Source organism: Panthera tigris, chromosome C1 (assembly GCF_018350195.1).
Source record: "Panthera tigris isolate Pti1 chromosome C1, P.tigris_Pti1_mat1.1, whole genome shotgun sequence".
Classification (NCBI taxonomy): Eukaryota; Metazoa; Chordata; class Mammalia; order Carnivora; family Felidae; genus Panthera; species Panthera tigris.
This window is the reverse complement of record NC_056667.1, coordinates 47,617,397-47,644,146: the sequence shown is the minus strand read 5'-3', so window position 1 is coordinate 47,644,146 and position 26,750 is coordinate 47,617,397.

Here is a 26,750-nt window from a genome sequence, read left to right as displayed (position 1 = left end):
GGTACTTATCATGGTCTGTGTCCCCTGTTTATTAACCCACCTCTTCCACTCTCAGCCCAATGAGGGTGGAGCCTGTAGCTTTCCTGTTCATCCTGGCACCCCCAAAGCCTCGCAGAGGGACAGTCAGCAGCTATGTGTCTAGTTAACTGAACACCAAGCTCACCTTTGCTCACAAGGCCCTGTTACGATAGTTTCTTCAACTAGATTGTTTCTCCCCAGCTGTACCTGCATTGTTTTTCTATGTTCTTATTCCAACCTTGGCTGCCAGGTCACCATCTCCTGACTACCCAACCCAATCCAGGCCCTGAACTGGTCTATATCATCTCTGCTGCTCTGTATTCAATGGAGCATTCATCACTATTTGACAGTCTATTTGATTATTTTATATTCTGGCCCCTCCACGCACACCCCTAGAGTGCAAGTTCCAAAATCAGGGGCTGGTCTCTCTTGCTTGACTGTGTAACCCCAGCTCATGAAAATCCCTCAGTAAATGATTTTTGGATGATGCATGACTTTTCACTGACTCATTTATTCAAACACTTATACATCATCTGTGTATGATCATTTTAGAGATGGAGAAAAATAAACCCAAGAAGAGGGTGATTTGCCCCGGCCCCACAGCTAGTGGGGAGGAGAACTGCAGCTAGAATCTTTAGCTTCTGGCCTTCAAGCCAGCCCTCTTTCCACCACATTGGTTATCTCTTTGCTAAACTAAAAAGGTTGAGTTTGTTTGTTTGTTTTTCTGTAAGTGCTGGAGGTGGGGAGGGTTAGTGAATGTTTAAAACCTCAAAGAAGCGGCATGATGGGTTCTATTTTGCTAATAAACTTGGTCCCTCTCTCCTCCCTCGTGCCCCATTGACTAGTCTTCTTTCAAAAGCATGCTTTTCCATCTGTGGGTCACATGCCATACATCCATCGTTAGCTGCATTAGCTGACAACTCTGAATCACCGGTGCTGTGGAGATGCCAGGAGAGCTGGTGCCATCAAAGCCTATCAGTTGGGGACAGCCTGTGACCGCCACTGGCTGCCCTGGGGTATCCTCACTGTGACAAAGCCCCCTCCACCCTGCCTGGCTGCTGTGGGGAGGGAGCGACTGGAGATGAAAGGATGTCACTTGGGGAGGCAGCTGATTTATGTCAGAGGATTAAATACGACCCCATATCAAATTCAAGTTCGGCTTGATCATCCCAGAGCCTCGGGAGCTTTAAAGAAAAGTAGCCTCTCTGTCGTAACTTTGGACCAAAAGGAGACCAACGAGGTTCATCGAAGCACCTTTGAAAGTGGCAAAACCAAAACCAAACCAAAAACAGAGGCTTATAATCCCAACTTTAACATTCTCTTAGTACTATTACCGCCTGATTGAAAATAGGTAGACATAACTAGATTCTCATAACAAATTGGTTAGAAAAATTAGGTTACAAAATGTAAAGTACCATATGAGCCTATTTTTTGCTTTAGAAAAGTATAGATGCTGGGGCGCCTGGGTGGCTCAGTGGGTTAAGCTTCCGACTCTGGCTCAGGTCATGATCTTGCAGTTTGTGAGTTCATGCCCCACGTTGGGTTCTGTGCTGACAGCTCAGAGCCTGGAGTCTGCTGTGGATTCTGTCTCCCTCTCTCTCTGTCCCTCCCCCGACTCGTGTTCTGTCTCTCTTTTTTTCTTTATATAAATAAACCTTAAAAATTTTTTAAGAAGTATAGATAGATAGATGAGTGGTTGGATTGAAGGGATATATATATATGCAGGATGGTAAGGGTATGGCTGGATGGGCAGCAGATGGGAGAGACAGAAAGATAAAACAAAGACTAGAAAAAACCTACACCAACATTAACGGTGGTTGCATCTGGATTAAGAAATTTAGAAGAATTTTTTAATTTTTTTAAATGTTTATTTTTGAGAGGGAGAGAGGCAGAGCATGAGTGGGGGAGGGGGGGGAGAGAGAGAGAGAGAGAGAGAGAGAGAATCTATAGCAGACTCAGGTTCCAAGCTGTCAGCACAGAGCGTGACATGGGGCTTAAACCCACCAATCATGACCTGAGCCGAAGCTAGACACTTAACTGACGGAGTCACCAAGGCACCCCTAGAGGAATTTTTAAAATTGCTTACCTTTATTTCTTGACTTAACAATAAACTTAAGTCTCTCTTGCGAACACATAGTTATTAATATTAATAATGTTCATATCATCCATCCATCTATCCATCCATCCATCCACCCACCCATCCACCCACTCAGGAGGCAAATCTATTCAGACTTTATGGAGGCATTTAAACAATACTCTGTGATATTTTTATATCCACTTTATATCCTTTCATGACTCCAGATTGGTTTGGTTTTGTCTTTGGTTTCTTTTCTAGACCTTAGAGCCCCTTTCTACCCCCTACCATACCATACCTGGTATCTTGGTCAGTGCCTGTTTATGCTCTAAGACCCTCTGCAGATCTTGCCATACCTCCTCTCCTTTGTGGTGGCTTGTACCCCTTCCCTCCCCTCTACTCCCTCCTCCCCCTACCACCCAGGATCTCCCACTGTACCTTGTACCTTACTCTATTTGGAACTTTCCGATCTGTGTGATTATTATCTACATATCTGGTGTCCCTTGAGCAGACGAGGTGCTCCTTGGTCCTCCACCTCACTTACATCTCTATATCAGGGCCTAGTTACCTAACAAAAGCTCACCTGCTTTTCCTGCAAACATGTTCCCATCAGCCTAAAAGGAGGCTTCCAGGCTAATAACAACCTTGAAGATATTCCCTTAATGAATAGGCATTTACTGAGCACCTACTATATACCAAATACAGAGATTAACAAGGTATAGTCTCTCCCTCTGGTGGCTCAGCCCTGAGCCCCTGAGCACCTGAAAATGAACTGTAAACATGATTCCAGGGGACATCAATGTCCTATTATGGCCCAGCCAGTTCAACAGTTCAAGAGACCCCTGTATGCTGCGTGGACAGGGAGAAACTTCCCAGGAGAGTTTGGGCTTAGAGCAGGAACTTCAAAGCAGGGATAGATTCAGATGAACAGAGAGGATGGTGAGGGCATTTCAGGTGGGAAAAATGGTGAGGAACAGGTGCAGAGGTGGTATACTCTTGGTTCGTTCATAGGATTTGCACTCTGTGGGAACTGAAAGTCATTGGACTTAGTTCAGTCCTCAAAGTCACATCTAACTGATCACTTAGAATTTGTGTGGTTTCTCAGAGACTCAGTTTCCTCACTCATGAACTGGATGGTATATTATGTGCTCTATCTGCCTCACAGGGAAGTTAGGAGAGTCAGATGAAACAATCACATGATGTACAAAGACCCTTTGTAAATTCTAATGCAACACACTTACGGAATTCAAAGAACAATAACAGTCAACAGTATGGCTGAAGGAAGGTGATTTGGAAGGGAAGGGAAATGATGAAGTATGTTAGAAATATTTAGGGCAGGGTTTGGAGAGGCCTTCAAGATTCCAAGTCTGTTTTTCCATTTGGATCTCTCAATCCCCAGGATCATTCTGCTATGAATTCTTCCTTATCTATCTAGTCCCTTCACCCCAGTCTGGGTTAAACTGATCCTCTGTGTTCCTAATCCCACTTAACTTGTAAAATAGCCTTTTAATTTCTGTTAATATATCTGTCTACCAAACCAGCCTGGGAGTTTACTGAAGGCAGGTACTGTTCCCTATTTATTTTATATCCTCAGTGCCTGGCACATAGTAGGCCAACCAGATGTGTTAGCAACAACTATCCTAGTGGCTACTATTCATGGATCAGTCATTTTGCTAAGAACTTAATAAGAATTTGCTCGCCCTCACAACAGCCTTATAAAGTAGGTCTCACTCCTATTTTACAGATAGAAAAAGTGAGTCTTAGTAAGCTAAATAACTCAGCCAAGTTCATCCAAACCATAAGCATTCAAGCCAGATTTAAGCTGAGACAGGCTTTAGTGTGCTATGCTTTTTAGTGAATCCATTCACTCACTCATCCCAACAATAATGGTCATGTGCCTACCGTGTGCCAGGAAATGTTCCAGGCTGAAGGAATATGTCTGGAAGAAGTGATAAACAGGATCTCGGATAATCCCATGCCAGGTGAGAAATGTGAAACAGATGTGAGACCAAAGCACAGCCCATCCCAGAGGTGCGGGTGGGGGTGGAAGATGCCTCTGACAGAGAAGAAAGGGAAGCAAGGGTATTTGGTCCAGCAGAGGAGAGGGCAAGTGCAAAGACACCAAGGGGGGAAGCAGCAAGTTGAGCGAGATGGTACAGTGAACCTTGCTGACTAGATAATGTTCTTCTTGAGGGTGGAAAGCGTATCTTAAACATCTCCATGTTTATAACCATTCACAGAGCCTGGAACTAGGCACTCTAAACGAGTGAGAATTTGGTGACTGAATAATATTGGTTTCTACCTTTAAAAAAAAAAAAAGAACAAACTTTACATTTCAGGAGAACACTGGGTGGCTGAATGGGAAAACGACTCCAGCTGGCAAAGGGCAGACAAAGATGACCAAAAGGAAGTGACTTCGTGTTTATCACAACCTCTTTGATTGGCCCAAAATATCCAGGCCTCCATCTGAAACCTACTCTCCTGTTAACAAAATGTGAAAACAAGCCCTTGTCTAAGGTACTGTGGCTTTTGCAAGTTGCTAGGATATCAATATATTTACCCACAGCCTCAGACATTTGGCTCAGGAACAGCCCACTCAGTCCTCACATGAAGCTAGATCATGGGGATTCAATCCACATGAGGTCCTTAGGGGGCTCTGAAATCAGCCAGGGAGTTGATAATTGCTTGGAGGCTTTGCTATAATAAGCTTTTTTTGTTGTTGTTAAGTTGATTTGCTCTGGCTTCTTTTGGGGTTTCAAATTCAGTTGTGATTTGCACCTGCTTTTTTTGAACCTAACAAAACATATGAGGGAGAGGGAGGAGTCATATTTTTCTACTCCACAGTCCCCGGGTTTCCAGCATGGGGATGCTCTGTGTCTGGATACCTTAAGGGAAAACAGGACATTTGGGTTGGGGGGGCCCTTTAGGGAAATGCAGGAAATATGGTCTACAGCAGGTTGAAATTTTCGCCCAAGTGCCAAAAACTAGTCCACTCTGTCTGCAATGATTTTGGGACATGGGTGGGACAGCCTGCTTTTGTCAAACTGCAGGACACAGGGCTGACTCAAGGACTATGTCAAGGCCATGCACCTAGCCTTCATGTGCCTCAAATGTAAATCAATTTGACAGAAGCAGGGGAAAACAAAATAGAGTCACTCACTTATTTTTAAAACTCTTCCAAATCATTGCATTCTCTAAACAAACTCTACCATCTCAACTCTGTCATTTTTGTAAAGAGCTGCAAACTTCTCTTGACATCACAACTAGCCAATATTTTTTAAGGCCCTCTTTGTGTGGACTCCAGGGCTACAAAGGCCAGCACTGGGTCCTACCTATCATGGTCAGATGATAATTCACAAATGTGCCCCATGGCACATTCCCACAGATGCTGGAAGGAAAGGATCTTTTCTTCTGCTGAAGTTATTATTTCAATGGGTAAATGTCTATCTAATTGTTGGCAGCAAGGGCAGCCTAACATCAACACTTCTAAAACTCTATTTTGGGCTGACAACGACTAGAAAAACGTAATTATTACATAGTCCATAGCCCTTTCAATGGCTCAAATTTTTAAGGTAATTTTAGTGACACAATTTATAACTAATTCAACCTAGAAGATTCATTGACAAGTTAAATTGCTCAAAAGTACATGTTCTATAGCATATTATTAAAATATTTTCTGCAATTCTATTGGACAAATGGCACCCCCTGCTTTGGAAAGTGTTCAGGTCTAAATCATTCTGACTACATTCAATGGCAGATATTGGCTTTTTTTCAGGGCTTCCTTTGCCAAACGCCATCTCACAGGAAGATCATCTATGTGGAGTTCTGTGGTCTCACTCTATGATTGGTTTTGACCTTGAAGCTGCACAGAATCAAATGGATAACTCACTGATAGAAATCCTGAGGTTCCTTATGGACTGCAGATATATGTTCTTATGCCGCCCCAATTTTGACATCTATAATAACTTTATTTTTGAATCTTCCTGATTTTCGTTCCGTATTTCAATTTTTAGCATTGTAAAACACTTAGTATAAATTAAGAACAAACTTAGAACATTTTTTTTAAGTATCACCACTGGCCCCTCCATCTTCTTTCCCTACAGAGCTTCAATGAGACTTTGTAGGTGTATGCTTTCACTGCTTGTTGAATTTAAGACATAATACTTGACCTCAAATGGTCATGGAGAAAGGGCAGGTGGAAGCTGTTTTCTACATTTCTACTTTCCCAGGGGAAAATTGGGGAAATAATATATGCTCATATAAATTCAGGTCTGCTGTAGACGGCTTTGTTCGTTCATGTGCTGTAGAAATAGATAGAATGACAAGTCCACAGCCACATCTATACCTATTCTATGTTTGTATCATTGCCCAGGTACTATTACTTGGTTTTAGTTCACATCATCTGCCTGGTTCAGATTTATTTGTAAAGTCAATATCTTTCCCTTATATTAGACGATGAGCTCCTTAGAGATGGAGATATGGTTTACTGAGTTTCGCATCTTACATTGGCACACAGCGGGTCCCCAAGGTAGAGGTGACATCAAGGGAAGGATAGCACCCATCAAACATACCCACTATGTCTGCTGTTGTTCTGGGCAGTGCAGTCACACCATTTCACTTAATCCTCACCACCATGTGACCTGGTCTCTTCCTCTGCTGTCCTGTGCTCTGGCCACACTGGCCTGTTTTTAATGCCTTAAATATACAAGCTTGTTTATTTAACCTCTGACTTTTGTACTGGCTGTTAATCTGACTGGAACACTTTCCCCCAGATCCTTCTATGGTTGGCTCTTTCTCTTCATTCAAGTTCAAATTCACCTCCTCTGAGAGTGTCACCCTGACCAGCTCAATCAGGGAACATGACCAGACCCCTTGACAAGACTATTCTATATTCTAGTTCTTCTTTTATTTTCTCCATAATATTTAACACCTGAAATTAGCTTGCTGATGTATTTATTTCCTTGCTTGTTATAGGTTTCCCCCTGCTCCTTCTCCAACTGAAATGTAAGCCCCATGAGGGCAGAGGTTAATCCCCCTTTATTTTTGTGGCTATATTTATAGCCTAGAATAGTGTCTGGCACATAGTAGGTGCTCAATTATCATCCAGGGAGAAAATAACCTCGAGTGGAGGGTGTTACTAAGCCAATACGAGAGATTAGGAAACAGGCTCATGGATGTGGGGTGACATGCCTTCAGTGGGTAATTTGTGATCAGCAGATCTGAGACCCCAAACCTCTCTAATGATAGGATACAGCTGCTCCATGAACGCAGGCAGATGCACTGATGGAAAATGATGCTTCTTCTGCTTTGACCTTCCGATAGTTCTGTTTCCTTGTCCATTTTTAAATTATAGGCAACCAGGCACATGGATCTCTAATTTCAAAAAGTTTTATTCACGGACATAATAACAATAATTGTTTCTGTGTATGCTAATCCACTAAGAGTTTTGTATATACCATTTCAATCCCTACAACAACTCTGAAGAGGGTAATTTTATCTCCATTTTCCACACGAGGAAAATAAAACTCAATAAGATAAAATACCGCACCTGAAGTCAGTGGTACCAACATGACAAGAATCAGGTTAATTTGAGAAGTGATTAATAAAAGACCAAAGGAACCAAGATCTATCTCTTTGCTTCCAAAGCCTATGCTCCTAACTACAGAACTAGCCTCAGGACTTTCTACAAAGCATGCTCTGAGCTGGGTACCAAGGCCGTGAAGACTCCTTGACCACAACAAGTTCACAGTTGGGAAAAGGGAGACCTGACTGGAACAAGAAAGGAGGCCAGGTATGGGGAGGATGTGTGGGGGAAATGAGGAGGGCTGTGTACTGTAGCCCTAAATGGGGGTGAAGAGAAAAGTGATTGAGCTTCTATTTCTGCAGAGAAACATGGATTGTGGTGGGAGAAGAAACAATTGGGACTTCCATTTCAGTGATGTGCCTAGCAGGGGAGAACTGCTAACCTATGGAGGCTGGAGAAGTATACAGATGAAGGGTCCACACAGCGCTGGACTGTGGCAAAAGGAAAAAGCAGGAAGCTGACTCAGGAAAGCAGGGCTACTACAGTGGTCCCTAGACCTGCTAGTCTACTTTCCCCCATGGCCTCAAGCTGGTCACTCTGACTCATGGCCTTTTGGCTGCAGGAAATCCACAGTGACCCAGTTTTCTGCCTTGGCCACTTGGTTTTGGTTTCATTTCCTGCTACAGAGTTATGGTCACAATGTTTATTAAGCGTACAGATTTTCTTCATACTTTCAAAGCTTCTTGCAGAATAGACGAGAAGGGGTCTTGTGACAATGTGGCCACCTTGGTAAATGTTCCATAGCTGACGAGAGGGACAAGGGCTCCATTCTCAGCCTGTTAAGCCACCAGCCTCAATGCCTGAGAAAAAGTTGCCAGTCAGGGTTCCAGCAGGAACAGAAGACATGCTCAAATGGGGTTACTGGGGGGACTTTTAGTGAAAGGACCCTCACTTAGGTGCAAAGGAAAGCAGTATGAAATAGTACAAAGGAAATCTTGGGCTTGAAACGGCAGAGAGCCACTGCTATCACTAGGGCATGAAGGGGAAAGAATAGGGAGCTGTTCCTGGAACCAAAAGAGGGTAGTTGTAGAGAGAAGGTCTTCTGAGAAGAGGCTGCTGTCAACAGAGGAAATCACTTGGGCTTCAGAAGCCCTGAAAGAGGGAACCAGGGAGAAAAAAGACTCCAATTTCATTCTCCTTCAACTCTGCACCTGCTAGTGCCTCCCATAGGCTGGACTCGTTTGGAGCTAGAAGGCAAGGGAGCTTATGGTCCACATGGTCCGTGGGGCACAGAGTGCAGAAGGATGGCAGTGATGTGAAGGGACACGGACACTCACTAGGACACGGGTTATGGCGGATTAAGAATAGCTATCTGGGGCGCCTGGGTGGCTTGGTCGGTTAAGCGTCTGACTTCGGCTCAGGTCATGATCTCACGGTCCGTGAGTTCGAGCCCCGCGTCGGGCTCTGTGCTGAGAGCTCAGAGCCTGGAGCCTGTTTCAGATTCTGTGTCTCCCTCTCTCTCTGCTCCTTCCCTGTTCATGCTCTGTCTCTCTCTGTCTCAAAAATAAATAAACGTTAAAAAAAATTTTTTTTAAAAAAGAATAGCTATCCAAAGAGTGATGATTTGGGTAGATATGTGTCATTGACTACTTGCTGTATACCTGGCCCTTTTGAAAGCACTTCTATGGACTAGCTCATTTGATAATCAGAGCAAGACCATAAGGAAAGCACTATTCTGGTCCCATTTTACAGAATCGGAAAGTAGGGATTACAGAGGTCAAATACTAGCTGATAAAAGGTGTGTGTGTGTGTGTGTGTGTGTGCGCGCATGCATGTGTGGACTTGAACCCAGATGGCTGTGATTACATATCCAGTGCTCTTTGTCTACTGGATCATCCCATCTTACCCAAAATGAAAATTGATGAGTTAGGTCATGAAGCATTGTTAAAATGGAGGGAGTGACTGAAAAACCTAAGGAGAAAAGGATGAAATATTTCCATAAGCCAAATAAGGTTATGTCAAATAAGACATAACTGACATTGAACAAACATACTCCACTTAAAAGATATTAAAGTATAAACCAAAAGAAAAAGGACAGAGAGAAAAAAATAGAGGAGGGAGAGAGAGAAAGGGAGGGAGGGAGGGAGGGAGGGAAGGAAGGAGGGAGGGAGGGAGGGAGGGAGGGAGAGGGAGAGGGAGAGGGAGAGGGAGAGGGAGAGGGAGAGGGAGAGGGAGAGGGAGAGGGAGAGAGAGAGAGAGAGAGAGAGAGAGAACCAGCCAGTTGTATATAGGATACAGGCCAAATGTCTAATTATAGCTGATAAGGCCCCTTATGATCTGTACCTTGCCCGACTCATCTTTCCCCATTCCCCATGGGGCACTGTGTCCCAGCCAAACTAAACTTTATTTAGTTCTCTAAATAGCCTTCAGATCTTGCCCATGCTGTCCCTTCTGCCTGGAACATGTTTCCTTGCTTTCTATTCTATTTATCTTATTTATCTATCAGGCCCTAAATCTGACCTTTCTTTCATCTTTCTCCCCTCTCCCCCTTCCTCTTTCCCCCTTATAACACATATTTATTGGGCACCCAGTACATAAAGGCACAGTAGTAGCTGTTGCTGACGTTGGCCTGTGTTGGTCCCTGCCCTCATGGAGTTTCCATGAGGAAACCTTGGTTCCATGCCCAAATCTGGGTTGGAGGTTTCTTCTGTGTGTTTTCTCACAGTGTGGTCTACTTCTATTACAGCCCTTTTACTATGTATTCTAGAACACTCTGTCTTCTGGTTCTGCACCTGTCTTCTCTACCAGACCATAGGTTCTGTGGCTATGAGACTATGTTTCTGTGGGTATTCATTTTCCTATTGCTGTAACAAATTACAACAAACTCAGTGGCTTCAAGCAACCCAAAATAATGGTCTTATGGATTCTAGAGGCCGGAAGTTTGACACAGGTATCACTGGGCTAAAATCAGGGTGTGGGAAGGCTGTATTCCTTTCTGGAGGCTCTATTGCAGAATCTGTTGCCTTGCCTTTCCCAGCTGAAGATTGTCCACACTCCTTGGCTTTCTCTTCAAAGCCATCAGTGGCTGGTGGGGGTCTTTCTTTCTCACATTGCATTACCCTGATGCTGACTCTTTCACTTCTTCCATTTTTAAGGAACTCTGTGATTATATTGGTCCCACCTGGAGCGTCTAGGCTACTATTCTATCTTAATTCTATCTGCAACCTTAATTCTCTTTGCCATGTAACATAACCTACAGATTCTAGGGATCTTTAGGGGGCCACTATTCTGTCAACCACATTGTATATCTCCAAATGCTAGTCCAAGGGCAAGAATAAAATATCTGAATATCCAGGTGGGTTTTTATGGGTGTAGAACATATAGAATCTCTAACATGTCTAAGGCATGTGCCTGTTTGACGCATGTCAGCTGGGTATCCACATGGGTGGCTGTGTTTGTGTGTGGTTCAAGGGGCATACACTGCCTGACCTCATTAACTGTGGTCATATGTATATATGTATGTGTTCTGAGTTGGGGGGACAACCCAAAGGGTGAAATATAAAGATGAACTAGACAACCAAAGTATTATTTTCCTGACACTTCAAGTTGTGAACTTTTTGGCTTATCGCCCATACGGACAATTATGGCTCAGAGACCTGGATTCCTGTGTTCTAGATTCCCACGTACTGTTTACCACATTCACAATGAAGGTAGCATCCTGCCTGGGCCAGGAAGCCCTTCTAGAAAGGCCTGCATGAGTCAGCATACAGATCAGAGACACATTCAGTGCTGCCAGCAATGAGCAGATCAATCAAATCATAGTTTCCCATCTTTCCTGTGAGAGAAACAGCTTCTGACATGGAATCCTGCTCAAACCACCAGGCCACCCCCTACCTCATTTTGTGAATCTAAGAACCACAGAGACAGGTAAAGCCTTTAGGGATCATCTAACTCACATCCCTCACTTTCTAGGTAGGATTGGGCCAAAAGAGCAGGTTCAAACAGCCATGCTGAGATGGGACAGGGATGGGGACTCCTACTGCAGTTAAGACTCTTATGAGGTGACTGTCAACACCTTGAGGACAGGGACTCCACATTACATGCTCCTGTAGCACCAGGCATCCTCAGGGCTTTCTGTTCCCCAGGTCCTCATGTTTCTAAGAGATAAAACCCAGGGACATGCTTCTAAACACAGCCTCTTTATTCCCAAGAGATGCTTCTACTCAGAATCTGTCATACTTCTCACTTCTCATGGGAAACTGGGCAGGACAATCTAAAAGTCTCAACCAATGTTTTTCTGCCCTTCCCCTTATAGCTTAGATGAAGCCAGACCAAAACTGTAGCCTTTTTCTCAGGGCTTTCTGGCCCTGTCCTGACCCTCCTCAGACTTCTGAAGAAAACATGCCTTCTCCATGTGTTCGGTCAACAATATTTGGGCATCACTAGTGAGTGTAGTTGCTATGCTAGATGTCATATGCATTACAGTAAACAGACAGACAGGGATCCTTGCTCTCAAGGGGGGTATGATCATAGAACTTCCAGGTTAAAAGCAATTTCAATCAGTCCCAAATTGTTTCATTTTGAAAAAAGGAGAGCAGAGGGGGCACCTGGGTGGCTCAGTCAGTTGAGCATCCAACTCTTGATTTTAGTTCAAGTCATGATCCCAGGGTCATGGGATGAAGCCCTATGTCAGGATCAACAATGAGTATGAAGCCTGCTTAAGATTCTCTCTCTCCTTCCCTCTGTCTCTTTCCCCTGCTCATGCTCTCCCTCTCTAAAAATTAAAAAGAAGAAGAAGAAGAAGAAGAAGAAGGAGGAGGAGGAGGAGGAGAAGGAGAAAAGAGAAAAAGAGAGACAAGAAAGAGAAAATGAGAGAGATGAACACCTCCAGTCAGAGTAGGGATGGACAGAGAGAAAAGAGACCATGAGAACAATAAAAAGACAGTCAGAAGCACATGAAGACCCAGAAGGACAATGATGTGGCAAAACATCTAGAAACAAATAGAGAGGGCCAAAGTGTCTCCCTACTGCAAAGACCTCCTTTGCATCTGCAGAGGATCCCAAGCAAGGTTCTTGCCTCCAGGATGTACGATCCTTGTGTGTCTCCCAGCCATGTTCAGGAAGGAAGCCAAGATGGAAAGAGACCCTCTGCAGAAGTTCCAGTGTCCCCCAAGAAGCCTGGAGGGCGGAGTGTATGGTCTGACCTTGCCCAAGGGCTGCTCTGAGCTTGCCTCCTCCACAGAGCCCTCCCAAGCATACCTGAACAGAAACCACTCTCCATCCAGAGGAGAGGAAAAGCAAACCATCTATCCCATAGGCAGCCTTAGCTCATGCTGGTCCTGTTAGCTGTGGTTGTTGGTATCATGTTGTGACATGGGTAAAGTGCAGCAGGTGCTCTTTGGCCTTTCTCTATAAGGCTGAGAGGAGAAACCATTCATTTATTCTCATTTATCCAAACAATATTTATGGAGCACCTTTAGTATGATAGACACTGTACTGGATGTGTATTTGCATCCTTAGCCTTGACCTAGGGCTCCACATAGCCTGTGCTCACAACGCTATACTGTGAACAAGCAAGGGTGTGGATCCCTACTTCATAGATAAGGGAGCTGAGACCCAGAGATAGCATGGGCCTCAGATAATGGCAAGACTCAGGTCTTCCCAGGACTGATCTTTCACTTTCTCTTTTCCTTACCCTCCAGCCCAGTCCTATCCATCTCATATGTGTACCCTGACTCTGAGCACAGGTGATTTCCTGGTCCTTGGGCTGGGGTTGGGGCTGGGCAGGTCCCAGAAAGGAACTTCACAGCCTGAGTCAAGAGCTCTTCTAAGACAAGGATGCTGTTTAATTCATCTTTGTAACCTGAGCACTCAGCCCCGGTCTCTAGCACGTAGTAGGATGTCTAAAAAAACTAGGTAAATGAATGAATAAAGCTGTGAGGTTTTGACCTCCCAGATCCTGGAAACTTCCCTGTTTCACTTAAAGTCTTAGCAAAGGGGATAGTGCCCTCAAGCTCGTGGCCTTTCTGCTGCCCTATTCCTGGATAAAACGTGTGCCAACAGGCTACAGCGGGATCATCCTTGAAGCATCCTGGGACTTCCTCATGCACAACAGAAGCCCTATGAGTTACGGAAGGCAGGACCCTGAGCCCGGGTGGTCCCCAGTTCAATTCCCCATGTTGTAAGGGATGCGGCACACTCAGGCTCGGAACCTGGTGCCAGAGGGTCCGAGACGGTAGGGGTGCCTGGCAGCGGGACATTCCAGACCACACATGGTAAATGAAGGTAGGTGAGATCCAAGGTAGTTTCTGCTTTATTCTGAAAGGAGGACTCTGAACAGGAAACAATTTGTAGCCTATGACAGAAAGCACTCCAAGTCAAGGAACAGCGTGAAGCATGGAAGAGCATGGGATGTACCTGGAGGACTAACCAGCTATGCGATGGGTGGGTGGATGTGGGGCTTGAGCAGCAGGACAAGCCTGGGGAGGAGGCTGGAACTAGCTCCCGGAGGGCACTGAGTGCCAGGGGCTGGGAGCAGCCTGATTGGACAAGGGGGTGAGAGGGACAAAGGTGATGTCCCTCCTGCAGTCAGAGCACTCTCACAGGTTGGCAGGCGATCCCTGTGATGTGGCTGAGGGAGTGAGATTTATATAGGGACTGCCTTAATCTGTTTGAACTGCTATAACAGAATACCAGCAGACCTGGCCGCTTATTCACAATGGGCATGTATTTCTCACGATTTTAGAGGCTGGAAGTCCACGATCTAGGTGCCAGCATGGTTGGGGTCTGGCAAAGGCCCTCTTCCGGGTTGCCGACTGTGGACTTCTTGCTGCTACTCACACAGTGGAGGGGCTAGCAAGTTCTCTGAGGCCTCTTTTCTAAGGGCACCTATCCCATTCATGATGGTTCCATCTTCAGGAGCCAAGCATCTCCCAAAGGTCCCACCTCCTAATACTATCACACTGGACATTAGGATTTCAACATATGATTTTGGGGGACACACACATTCAGACCACAGCAGAGAGCAACAAGGAGACTATGGCAGTGGGCTAGGTGACAGGCAATGAAAGCCTGAATGAGGCAAATGTCTGTGGGGAAGGAGGGAAATGATCCTATTCAACAGACAGGGGGCGGGTAGAATGGACAACTTTCAAGGACCGATCAGGTGGGAGAGACGGGGAAGGTGGGATGACTCCAGGCTCCCTTGCAAGGGGTCTCGATGGATGATGGTGCCCCCCTCTGAGGTGGGAAATTTGAGAAGAGTGCAGACTGAGGGTAAGATCACAGTTCCATTTTGGACGGTCAGGTTTGAGGGTCCTTGTCGGATACCGGAAGAGATGGCCAGGGGCAGGTCTGGAATTTCACACAACAGCTGATGGCCCATGTGAATCTGAGATTCTGGAGCCACTCAGAGTCAGTAAGGCTCTCTGGGGGTGGATGTGTGGGGGAGGATGTCTTGCTGAAACCAGCGAGACACGTAGGGCCTTATAAGGATGGGAGAAAACAATGCACCAGCCTTTTGAGCCCTGATTTCACCCAGAACCATTGACTGCCATTGTTAGAAAGAGATGCTTCAGTCTACAAACTGAGTATGCAAACATCAAGGTTAGATTCGCAGTGTTTGGTGAGAACAAGCCATCCCCTGTCCCATAATCCAAGATTTTGCTAAAATGTATTAGCCTTTGATTTTCTAAATCCTATTTCCTTGAAACGCACCAAGTTTTCCGTCTGTGCTCGGAGGCAGAAAAGATCCCAACTTAAAATGAAAAGTCAGTCATCAACACAGCCTTCCTCTCAGCAGTCTCACACACACAACGTTGTCAAAGGCTCCTTGTCCAAGATCAGCAGAATTTCCTCTCTTTACCGATTTACATATTTTTCCTTCAGCCGTCCGAAGGAACACTTCAGGATTTTCACATTTCCTTCTGGCACAGTGAACACGGTAAGAAAAGGCAACATGGCCCCCAGTCACCGAGGCTCCCCTGTGCCGAGGAGAAAATGTTTACGGTACAATGTAGCCTGGAGCAAATCCGCCATCAGCATTTTTATAAACCTCTGAGAAAGAAGAAGAAACAAAAGCTGTTGAAATGTGAAAATAATTAGAGAAGAGACTTTCCCAGGGAACAAACATGGCCCACACTGTACGGAGGGAAGAACAAACAAACTTTGGGGAGGTTATGGAGTTGTAAAATCCTTGTTTACTTCTGAAGAAAGAAATAAAGTTGGAGGGGAGCCACCGGGTCGGCACAATAATAAATCAAGTTCCAGGGGGTGGGGAAGGAGGGGCTGGACTATAAATCCAGAGTCCAAAACAAAGCAACATTCCAGCAGTCCCTGGTGGCGTGTGAACCTGTGCCGTTTGATTTCTGAGGAGATCTGGCTCCTGTCCCCGTGTCACTGTCTTCTCGAAGTCAGCGTGCCCCCACCCCCCAGGGCCGGGGTTGGGGGGGGGGGTGCTGTGGGGGGCTCCACCGGGCGGTCACCCCATGGGCAAAGCATGTGGTTTGGACTCTCAAAAAGAAAGGGAAAAAAAATCAAAACACCCTAGTTCCCTCTTCTTCTCAAGCTAAACTTTCCACAGCAGTTTCAGCAGCGACAGAAACCGCAGGCCGCTCAGTGAGGCGCAGCCAGGGCCGGCCCAGGGAGGCGGGAGGAAATTCCCACAGCGCTGGGCCTCGCTTGGGAAGGGGAGCTCCCGGGGCCTCTTCCCGCCCACCCGGGGCCTGAGGTAAATTTGCCTGTGAAAGGTCACCACTGAGCAGGCCTCCAGGCTAAGGGATTTTTCTCCAGGCTAAGGCCTCAGGTTTCTGGGAGAGAAGGGTCCTGTTTCCTCTTAAGTCAACCTCCTAGAAATGACACCAAGAGCAACAGAGAACCCGAGGCCTTTTAAAGCGACACAAACACCAGGTGTGAAGTTACAGTTTTCACATTCAGCTAAGAGCCCGGTGACCTTCACCGCCTCCGAGACCTTCAGGCTTTTCTCTACTTTTGGATGGAAATGAAAGCAAGGGAATTGAATTCCTCGAATATTGATGAAACGCCTATGCTTTGCTGGCTATGCTAAGCCCTGTGAACGCAAGGTCTTGTGCAACCCTCGTAACACGTCAGTGAGATAAATACCACGACCATAAATATCATTGTCATGCTACAGGTGGGAAAACTGCGGTTCAGAAAAGTTCACACGGTTGGCCCCCTATCACACGGCTGGCCATCTAAATAGGATGAAACTTAGGTCTGTCTCTAACTTCATTTTGCTTCACCACTCAGCTCTTTTATTCCCACAACACAGGTCCTGCTGGTAGGATCGATGGCTACCTGATGGAAGAATACAGGAGATGATGGGGTTCCCCGGCGGGGGGGGGGTGGGGGGCTCAGTCGGTTGAGCATCTGACTTCGGCTCAGGTCACGATCTCACGGCTTGTGAGTTCAAGCCCCGCGTCAGGCTCAGAGCCTGGAGTTTGCTTCAGATTCTGTGTCTCCGTCTCTCTCCATCCCTACCCCTCCCCCGCTCATGCTCTGCCTCTTTCTCCTTCAAAAATAAATAAACATTAAAAAAAATACAGGAGATGAAATTTTTCCAAAGTTAATTAGCTTCATTAAGAGCTGGGTAACCATAGTGACAAATAATAATATTGCTAAGAAACTGCCAATTATTGAGCACTTACTATGCCCACGCTAAGCACTTTACATATATTATTTCAACCACCCCACAAAAGTACCCACGGAGGAAGGTGGTATCCCCGTTTTGCAGGTGGGGGAAATGAGTCACAGAGAAGGTGAGGAGCTTCCCTAAGGTCACCTAGCCAGGAAGTGGCAGAATACTCTCAGGGTGTCACTTTGGTGGTTCAAGACTGGTTCTGATGTAGAAGTTCAGGGTCTCGGTGGTCTCTGCAAAATATCACCTATAACGAGCTTTTTTAAGTTTATTTATTTATTTTGAGAGAGAGAGAGAGACAGAGTGAGTGGGGGAGGGGCAGAGAGAGCGAGTCCTAAGCTGGCTCCGCGCTGTCAGCTCAGAGCCTGACATGGGGCTCAAACTCATGAACTGTGAGATCACGACCTGAGCCAAAACCGAGAGTTGGACCCTCAACCGGCTGAGCCATCCGGGCACCCCGAGAATTTTTTTAACCTTCCAATGAACGTATAATTTGCACCACGTCAGGTGCCGTCTTCACCGATTTTTTGTATGGGCAAGGACCAAAGGCCTAAATGAGAGTATGAGAAGGAATCATTAAACGAATAAAACTATCCCTCCGACTCCTTTCTTTCCCTGTGAAATGAGTAAGGGGGTCTCCCGGTCGACTTCCGCAGGCTGCGTCAGTCCAGCGCTCGTGTCCCAGGGAAGCAGAGTTGGAACCCACCCCAAGCACTTTGCCACGGTACAGTGTCATTCTTGAACACTAAGATCATAGCAACTCCAGATGACAGATAGGTTATTATCCCATTTTCCGGATGAGGAGATCCTGGCTCAAAGGTGAAGTGACTCCTCCCAAGCTAAAACAGCCGGCTGATGAAATAGCCAAGACAAGCCCTGGGGTCTTTGATATTTTCTGAAGGGTTCTTCCAGGCACCCACACTGGCTCCACGACTCATCCTTATTTCACCTTATTTCATTTCCGTCAGCTTCTTTCCCTCACTTGCTCTGTGAGTTTCCTATTGCTGCTGTAACAAATTATTACAAACCTAGGGGCTTAAAACAATACCTTCTTAAATGGTTCCAGAGGCCAGAAGTTGGAAATAGTATCACTGGGCTGAAATCAAAGTGTTGGCAGAGCCATATGCCCTGCAGAGGCTCTAGGACAGAATACATTTCCTGGCCTTATTACATGTCTACAGGTGCATTCCTGTCTCCCTTGGCTGATGGCCCCTTCCTCCGCCTTGACAGCCTGCAGTGTGGCATCTGATTCCACCTCACTCTTCTTGCAACATGTGGCCTCTTCTCTGTGTGGTACTCAGATCCCCTTCTCTGTTTTCAACCACACATTACCTTCCTTCCCCTCCTCTCAGCTGCTATCAAAGCTCCCTCTGCCTCCTTCTTACAAGGACATCTGTGATTGCATTTAGGGTCCATCTGGATAATCCAAGATAATCTCCACAACTCAAGATTCTTCACTTAATTACATCTTTCCCCATGTGAGGTCGTATTTGCAGGTTCTGGGGATTAGGACCTGACATCTTTGGGAGACGTTTTTCAGCCTGCCATGCTCACTGTCCCCTCCGGAAAATGGCACTTTGTTTCATTTTTCCAGAAGCAGAAGTAAGGTTGAGTTTGGTCATCCACCTCTCTTGTCTGATCTCCTTGGTGACCATGAACACTGTATATTCACCTGTTTCTTTCCAGTTTTTCCACTTTGTGTGCCAGCTGCCCTGTTACAGTATCCAATCTGCGATGTTCCCTTCCTTATGCTGCTCTGACAAGAAAACTTGACACAGGCAAAGGCTGGTTCAAAGTCAAGTGCAAGGAATTAAGCTCATTTGAAAAGGAGAAAAGTACCAGGGTGCCTGGGTGGCTCAGTTAAGCATCTGACTCTTGATTTCAGCTCAGGTGATGATCTCACCATTTGTGAGTTGGAGCCCCATGTCAGGCTCTGTGCTAAGTGCAGAGCTTGGGATTCTCTCTCTCTCTCTCTCTCTCTCTCTCTCTCTCTCTCTCTCTCTCTCTCTCTCCCCATCTGTCTCTGCCCCTCCCCTGCTTGTTCTCTTTCTCTCTCTCTCTCAAAATAAACAGACTTTTTTTTTTTAAAGGAGAAAAGTTCCTTTGGGAAATTGGTGGCCTAATTGAGACAAAGTGTCACATACATATGAAAAATGACCTGGTAATGTGAATAACTGTCCACTAAATGCCAAAACCTGAAGGGCAACAGGAATTTGGAAGTGAAAAGGGTCCAGTGAGCAGAAGAGGTCATGAAAGCCTTTCAGGAAGGGCTGCAGCCTGCAATGAGTTTTCAACACTAGCTAAGATTTTTAAGAAAAGAAGAGAGCCTTCATATTTGAGCATCTTCCGTGAGCTGAGGCTTTTATAACTGCCTTCTCATCACTCCTTGCCACACCTGGGGTGGTGGGTATTATACATTTACAAATGAAGAAACTGAGGCCTGAGCAGAGAGATTATGTCCCTTTCTGAGCTGGCACGTGGCAGAGCTGAGGTCCAATCTTGGGCCATGTGTCCAGAGCCTGTGCACTTCCTATACCCTGGCACCCTTGGCCTGCAACCCTGGAGGCAGTGGTAAGTAACAGTAACATGATCAAGGTGGCCAGTATACTTAGGGAAGGAGATGCCCGTATTGCAATGAGCGGAGGAACAGAAACCACACACGCTAACACACAGAAACATGAACACCTAGACGGGCAGAGGGTGCAGACTGGTGGCCCACAGCCTGTATCAGGCTCGCAGATGTATTTTTGGAAGGGCTCAACCCAAGGTTTAAAGAAAATCTCAAACAGATCCCTGTAGCTAAGTGTAAAAAAATAGCCATCAGCACGGTGAAGCAGGTGAATTCTCATTCCTGCCATGCAAAACTAGCTGGCATTAGAAAGGAAAGAAGCTCATCGCTTTGAGGCACTAATCTCCGGACTTCTAGAGGCATGTGAGTTTGAGAGTCCTGATAAAACAGTATCTTTCAGTGTTTAGACATCCATTTTGAAAAACAAAGTCAGATAACCTCTACCTTCAATGTTAATTACAGTGTCTTTTTTTTTTTTTTTTTTAATGTTTCTTTTTGAAAGAGAGACAGAGCATAAGTGGGGCAGGGGCAAGAAGAGAGGGGGGACAGAGGATCTGAAGTGGGTTCTGCGCTGACAGGAGAGAACCCCACGCAGGGCTCGAACGCATGCCCCATTAATTACAATTTCTAAGTAATGTCACTATACCGATTGAAAACAAATCAAAGCACAGTTATGTTTTCAAGCAAGATTTCCCCCTTGGCCTCATCACCCTGTGCTTCTGCAGCATCACCGGTGTGGCACTATCAGAGTTTAATGAAAACTCTTGTCAGAAGCATGCTGCTTAAGGGGCGCCTGGGTGGCTCAGTCGGTTGAGCAACCAAGTTCAGCTCAGGTCTGTGGGTTTGAGCCCTGCATCAGGCTCTGTGCCGGCAGCTCAGAGCCTGGAGGCTGCTTCAGATTCCGTGTCTCCCTCTCTCTCTGCCCCTCCCCTGCTCACCCTCTGTGTCTCTCCGTCTCTCTAAAATGAATAAACGTTAAAAAAATTAAAAAGAAAGAAGCATGCTGCTTTAGTATACAAAACACTGTCATATGTCTTAATTTTTATTATCCTCGGAAAAATGGTATGAGTTCATGCTTACTATTTCTGGGGACAGATGGAGAATTCTTTAAAGTGACAGTAGCATCTATTGGAAAGAACACTGGTGTTTGGGTTGAAGCCCTTGTAAGGTTTCAGCCCACGGCTTCCCTTTCCTGGCCCATAAACTCTATATCGTAAGAAGCTTATCAGATAAATTGGCATGGACCCATCTACTCTGAAATTCTGTGAGAGAAGAGAAGAATTTTATAACCCTAAACATATGCACTATTCTTTGTAATGGCTTAAAATTGTCAAGAATTGGAATATACTGTGAATCTTGACAGGAGGGTTTGGAAGTTTTAGCATCCCCTTTGCTCTTCAGCATTAGTTCTGTCCTATGTCTCAGTTGGTTGGCCTAGAAGGTTGCCGGGTCTCCTTAGAGTCAATCAGATTTTTAGAAGAAATGAATTCCTGACTGTAGCAACCTAAATCAGTGTTCGGAGGAAAGTGAGGCTCAGAGAGGTTCAGTAGCTTGCTTGAGGACGCACAGCGAGTGAGGGACACTGAATCAGAGCTCAGGGTCCCAAGCACACAGGGCAAGACTCTGTGGAGACTTCCAATCCAGACCAGTTTCTCTAGCTCTGATTCATCTTGTGGTTGAACATGAGTTAAATTCAGATCTGCCTTGGAGGTTGGGTTCTGACGTCACATCCAAGCACAACCTACCCCTTGGCCTTTTGGAGGGTCTGAGGCCCTTGCTTTAAACATACATGCATAAGGATTGACAGTATGACAAGACAAGGCTGTGGATAATACTGGGATGATGAGGGTGCTTGTTTGGGTCTCAGACAGAAGCTTTGTGATTGGCTGATGGGGCCCAGGAGGTAGTGGTCTGTCCCTCTGACCCGCTAGTACCATCTATGAGATGCAGTTTTATGCCTGTGGATGAACACTGCCTGGGAAGTATCCTGAATTGTGCGTTTGGGCCAAGTTCATCCCCAATTTGTCCAATGATGTGTAGCATCTCCTCCCCTTTGCTCTACTTCGGTTTCCTCATCTGGAAAATGGGAAGACAATGCTAATTTCCAGAACGGTTCTGAAGCATAAGACCACCAACTTTGCGATGAGCCTGGGTTTCAATCTCAGCTTGGTTCTGTACTAAATGTGTGATTTAGCGCAAGATATCTAATCTTCTGAGGTCCAGCTTCTTCATTTATCAAGTTAGGGTAAAAATTATGCTTCCAAAGGGTTGTTGTTGCTAAGATGAAATAAAATCATGAAGCATTTAGGATAAAGACATCCCTGTTTGTTCCAATATGAGTTTTGTGAAACACAAAGGGCTACTGAACTTTAAGGTGAAAGCATTATCATCACTGCATTATTGTTACTATCCTTCACAGATGGGCCTGGACAAGAGGCCCAGGGCAGTAGGAGGTACGAGAAGGCATGAGTCATGTAAGGGCAGCTCCAGGAATTTTCAGTCCAAGGGGCACGACATTTTTGGCCAGTTGTAGAATCCCCCAATGCCTTCTTCAGCCCCAAAGACAGACAGACAGACACACACACACACACACACACACACACACACACACACACACACAATTAAAAAACAAACCACAGCATTATAACACCTCCCATTGGTTTTGACTTTCCTTCCCCCACATATTGTTTTTGGGAAGGGCTGTTTCAGCCATACCACTGCCAAGAAAACAGGGTGGTTTCCCTTGACCACTGGCCATGAATATGTGCCTTTTCCGAAGCTTCGGTGCAGGAGCCCACAAGTGATTTTAAAAAATAATAAAATTCTTCTCTATAAATAAACCCTTATGCTTTCTGCTGTGGGTCTTGGAGAGATGAGTTTCCTCTTCTTTTGAACTAATTAAGGGCTACATTCCCCTCCACAGAGGAACCACACATTATGAAGTGAGAGATATTCTGGGTAATCATCCACCGTTGTGTTTCCGTCAACAGAGGAATGGCAACATTCTGGAACTTTTACTTAAAGATCCAACCCGCTCCTCAACAGACACACATCCCTTCACAGAAAACCCCATCCCTGCTTCCCCTAGAGATTTTACTATTGAGGCCTTTACTGACTTTCTCTCCAGAGTTGGGCAAATTAAGCTTTTGCAAGAATTTACTCAGTGACATGGAGCAGTGGAGGAGGATATATTTTGGAGTCCAGAGCCCTGGGATCGAATTCTGACTTTGCTCTTGACCAGCAGGCAAGGGGCTTAATATCTGTGTGCCTGCCTCAGCACCCTCATCTCAAAAATGGATGTAAATGATCCAGAACTTGTGGGCTGTGGTGAGAACAAAGAGAAATGGACTGCATATAGAGCCTCAACCACACACGGTCGATATTTAATATGTGATCACCATTGTCACTTTCTTGGCATGACTAATTATCAGGAAGAAAAAGAAGCCTCACCCTCTACCGGGCTCCTGGAGAGGATTTCACAAAGGGGTAACCTGCAGGGATGGGGTGGGGCTAAGGGACCCAATAAGGGATACTGAGGCACCTAGACACCGGCCACAGTGGGAAGCTATCAACATCTCTGTACCCGAAGGGATAAATGGAGGGCCAGGTGTTGCTGGAGCCCAGTTAGAGGCAGAGCTGTAGGAGAGGGGCCACTGGCAGGGCTGTGGTTTTAGAGGAACCTAGCCACTGACAGACCCAAGCACAGAAGCACGAATATTCCAACCTCTTCTCTTCCCACCCTCCAATCTCGTGTGATGCCTGTCACCGACCAAACTCAGCTGGAGGACAGAGGCAAGGCAGCCCGTCCCCGATTCAATCACAAAGGGCAGCCTCCTAGGGCACAGTGAAGACCAGAGAATAAATATCAGTGGAAAGAGGGTACAGATGGTGAATCACCAGGCTGGTCAGAGAGCAGAATTCCTTGTGATTTACATATTGGCCAGTATTAGTCAACCCAAACCATAAACAAAACTCTCGCAAAAAATCCTGCAGTGGTGATTGCAATCACATCACTTTATGCCTAAAAACTCTGCATTGTCCCTCACTGCCTAAAGAAATGAGTCCCCTCCCTCCACCCTGGGGATCTTGTCCCAGGTCCCCTTTATGGGTTTATCCCCTGTCTCTCCCCTACTTGCATCTTCTGGAATGCCCACGTCCTGTCATGCCTCTTTGCTTTGCACTTGCAGCTCTGTTTGAAACTTTTGATGGTGACAGTTTGATGGGTGAAAGTCCTCATCAGTTCTCTGTCCCTGTCTTCTCTGCTTTACTGACTTCTTGTCATGCTCCAATACTTGGGCAGGGCACCACCTCCTTCTGGCAATGTGCCTTCCCCACTTCCCGCTAAGTTCTCATGCAGGGGAGGGCAGACTGTTACCACAGAGGCTCTGGAGACTGCCTGCCTGGCTTGCTGTTTCTGGCTGCAACATTTTCTAGCTGCGTTGCGCCCTTGCCCCTGACCCTCTCTGTGCCTCAGTATCATCATCTGTAAAATGGGGTGATGATAGCACCCACCTCATAGGGTTTTCTTAAGGATTAAATGAGTCAATGCATGCAACTTGGAATAGTGCCTGGCATATAGAAAGCACTTAATATTAGCCAATTTATTTTTATTTTTTATTAGCACTCTATCATAGCACTTAACATAGTACTTAACGTAGTATAATTCAAAGTTTATTTGTCTGCTTCCCACATTGATTCCTTCAGCACTTCAATGACAGGTCTCCATGTATATTCCCAGTGCCTAGTTTACATAGTAGATGCTCAATAAATGACCAATGAGTGAATGAACAAGGGAATAAGTGAATGATATGAGAATTCAAAGTGAGTTTCTACAATCTGGTTTGGGCTTCCGTGTGAAGCATACTGTAGCCCTTTTCTTTTTTAAAAAAAAATTTTTTTTTTAACGTTTATTTATTTTTGAGACAGAGAGAGACAGAGCATGAACAGGGGAGGGTCAGAGAGAGAGCGAGGCACAGAATCTGAAACGGGCTCCAGGCTCTGAGCTGTCAGCACAGAGCCCGACGCAGGGCTCGAACTCACGGACCGTGAGATCATGACCTGAGCCGAAGTCGGACGCTTAACCGACTGAGCCACCCAGGTGCCCCTCTGTAGCCCTTTTCTAAGACTATGAAGAGCTAATGAAGTCAAAGCCAGAAAATTCAAGTCCCTCCAGAGCAAGACTGGGCCACCCAGCAGGGCAACTCCCCTGTAGGCCTAGTTTGGGCGGGTCCCTGCCCTGAGCAGCCAGCCACTTTCTCATCTAATTGTGTGATAAAAGAAATAGCTCCTCCACCCTTCTTCCCACTTCCTCCTCCCCCGTTAAAAACCAAGAGTAATGATCTGCATTAATGTCAGAACCCCTGTTGTCTCTGGGGAAGACACACGCTTCCCCCTGTCCAGGCAAAACCCTCCATTAGGACATTCAGGGCAGAAGACTGGGATCAGAGAATCCATGAGCCCCCAACATACATCTGCACATTCCTCAGGTGGCTCAGTCCTAGGAGCAGGTGCGGGCCTGGGGGGGGAGGGATGCCCACACTCTTGCTAAGACCCACAGCAGCCCTGAGGCTCTTTCAGGCTTCCAGGGCTCCCTCTTTCCTTCCATGCCCTCATTTGTGTTCCCTCCTAGTGCTGCCCGTCATATTCAGGGAAAATAAAATGCAAGGTCCTGCAAAGCCCACATGACCTACTTCCCGGCTGCCCTCGGCCCTCATCTCTTCTACTCTCCCCCTCACGCACCCTACCGCAGTCAAGCAGGCCTCTTACCTGCCTCTCCATACACCGAGTACACTTGATATTTTCTTGCTTAAAAGGCTCTTGCTTCAGGCATCCTCAGGGCTCTGTTCTTTTTCTTCCCCGTATTCGTTTACTAGCCCTTTCATTTCACAGGCAATTTAAAATTTTTTTTTCTTTTTAATTACGGCCACAAAACCGTGCGCGGCTTTTCCTCTTAACCATTTTAAAGTATACGCTTCAGGGGCACCGAGTACCTTCACGCTGTTGTCAGCCATCACCGCCATCCATCTCCAGAACTTTTTCCACCTTGCAAAACTGAAACTCTAGACCCATTAAACAGGAACTCCTCATTCCCACTTCCCCCAGACCCTGGAACCACGGTCCTACTTTCTGTCTCTATGAATCGGACTACTGACACAATATTTGTCCTGCTGTGGCTGGCTTATTTTGCTTAGTATGATGTCTTCTAGGTTTATCTATGGGGTAGTGTGTGTTAGAATTTCCTTCCTTTTTAAGGTTGAATAATACTCCATGCATTTATATGCCATATTATGTTTATCCACTCATCCGTTAATGGACACTGAAGTTGCTTCTACCTTTTTACTATTGTGAATAATGTTGACGTGAACATGGGTATACAAATGCCTGTTTGCATCTCCGCTTTTGTGTTTTGGGGGTGTATGCCCAGAAGTAGAATTGATGGGCTGTGTGACAATTTCATGTCTAATTTTTTCAGGAGTCGGGATCGTATTTTCCACAGCAGCAGTACCATTTCACAGTCTCAGTAACAGTGCACAAATGTTCCCAATTTCTCTACATCTTTGCCAGCACTTATTGTTTTCTCTTTCAGGCTCGTTGTTTTGTTTTAATAGTGCCCATTATAGTGAGAGGGTATCTTATTGTGGTTTTTAACAGACGATGTTTGAGAGCCTACGAGGTCCAGGTCTAAACTGGATAATTATCAAGACATACAAATTAAGTCCTGTCCTTCTCCTCCAGGAAGAGAGAGAGCAGCACAATTAAAGCTGAACTGAGCCATATGTGGAACTAAGCCCCTACAGATATTATCTTACTTAATCCTCACAATCTCCCTAAGGTGAGTATAATTATCCCCCATTAATGAAGACACCTAGACTCTGACTTATAGAGCTATTATTGGTGACGGGACTGAAAA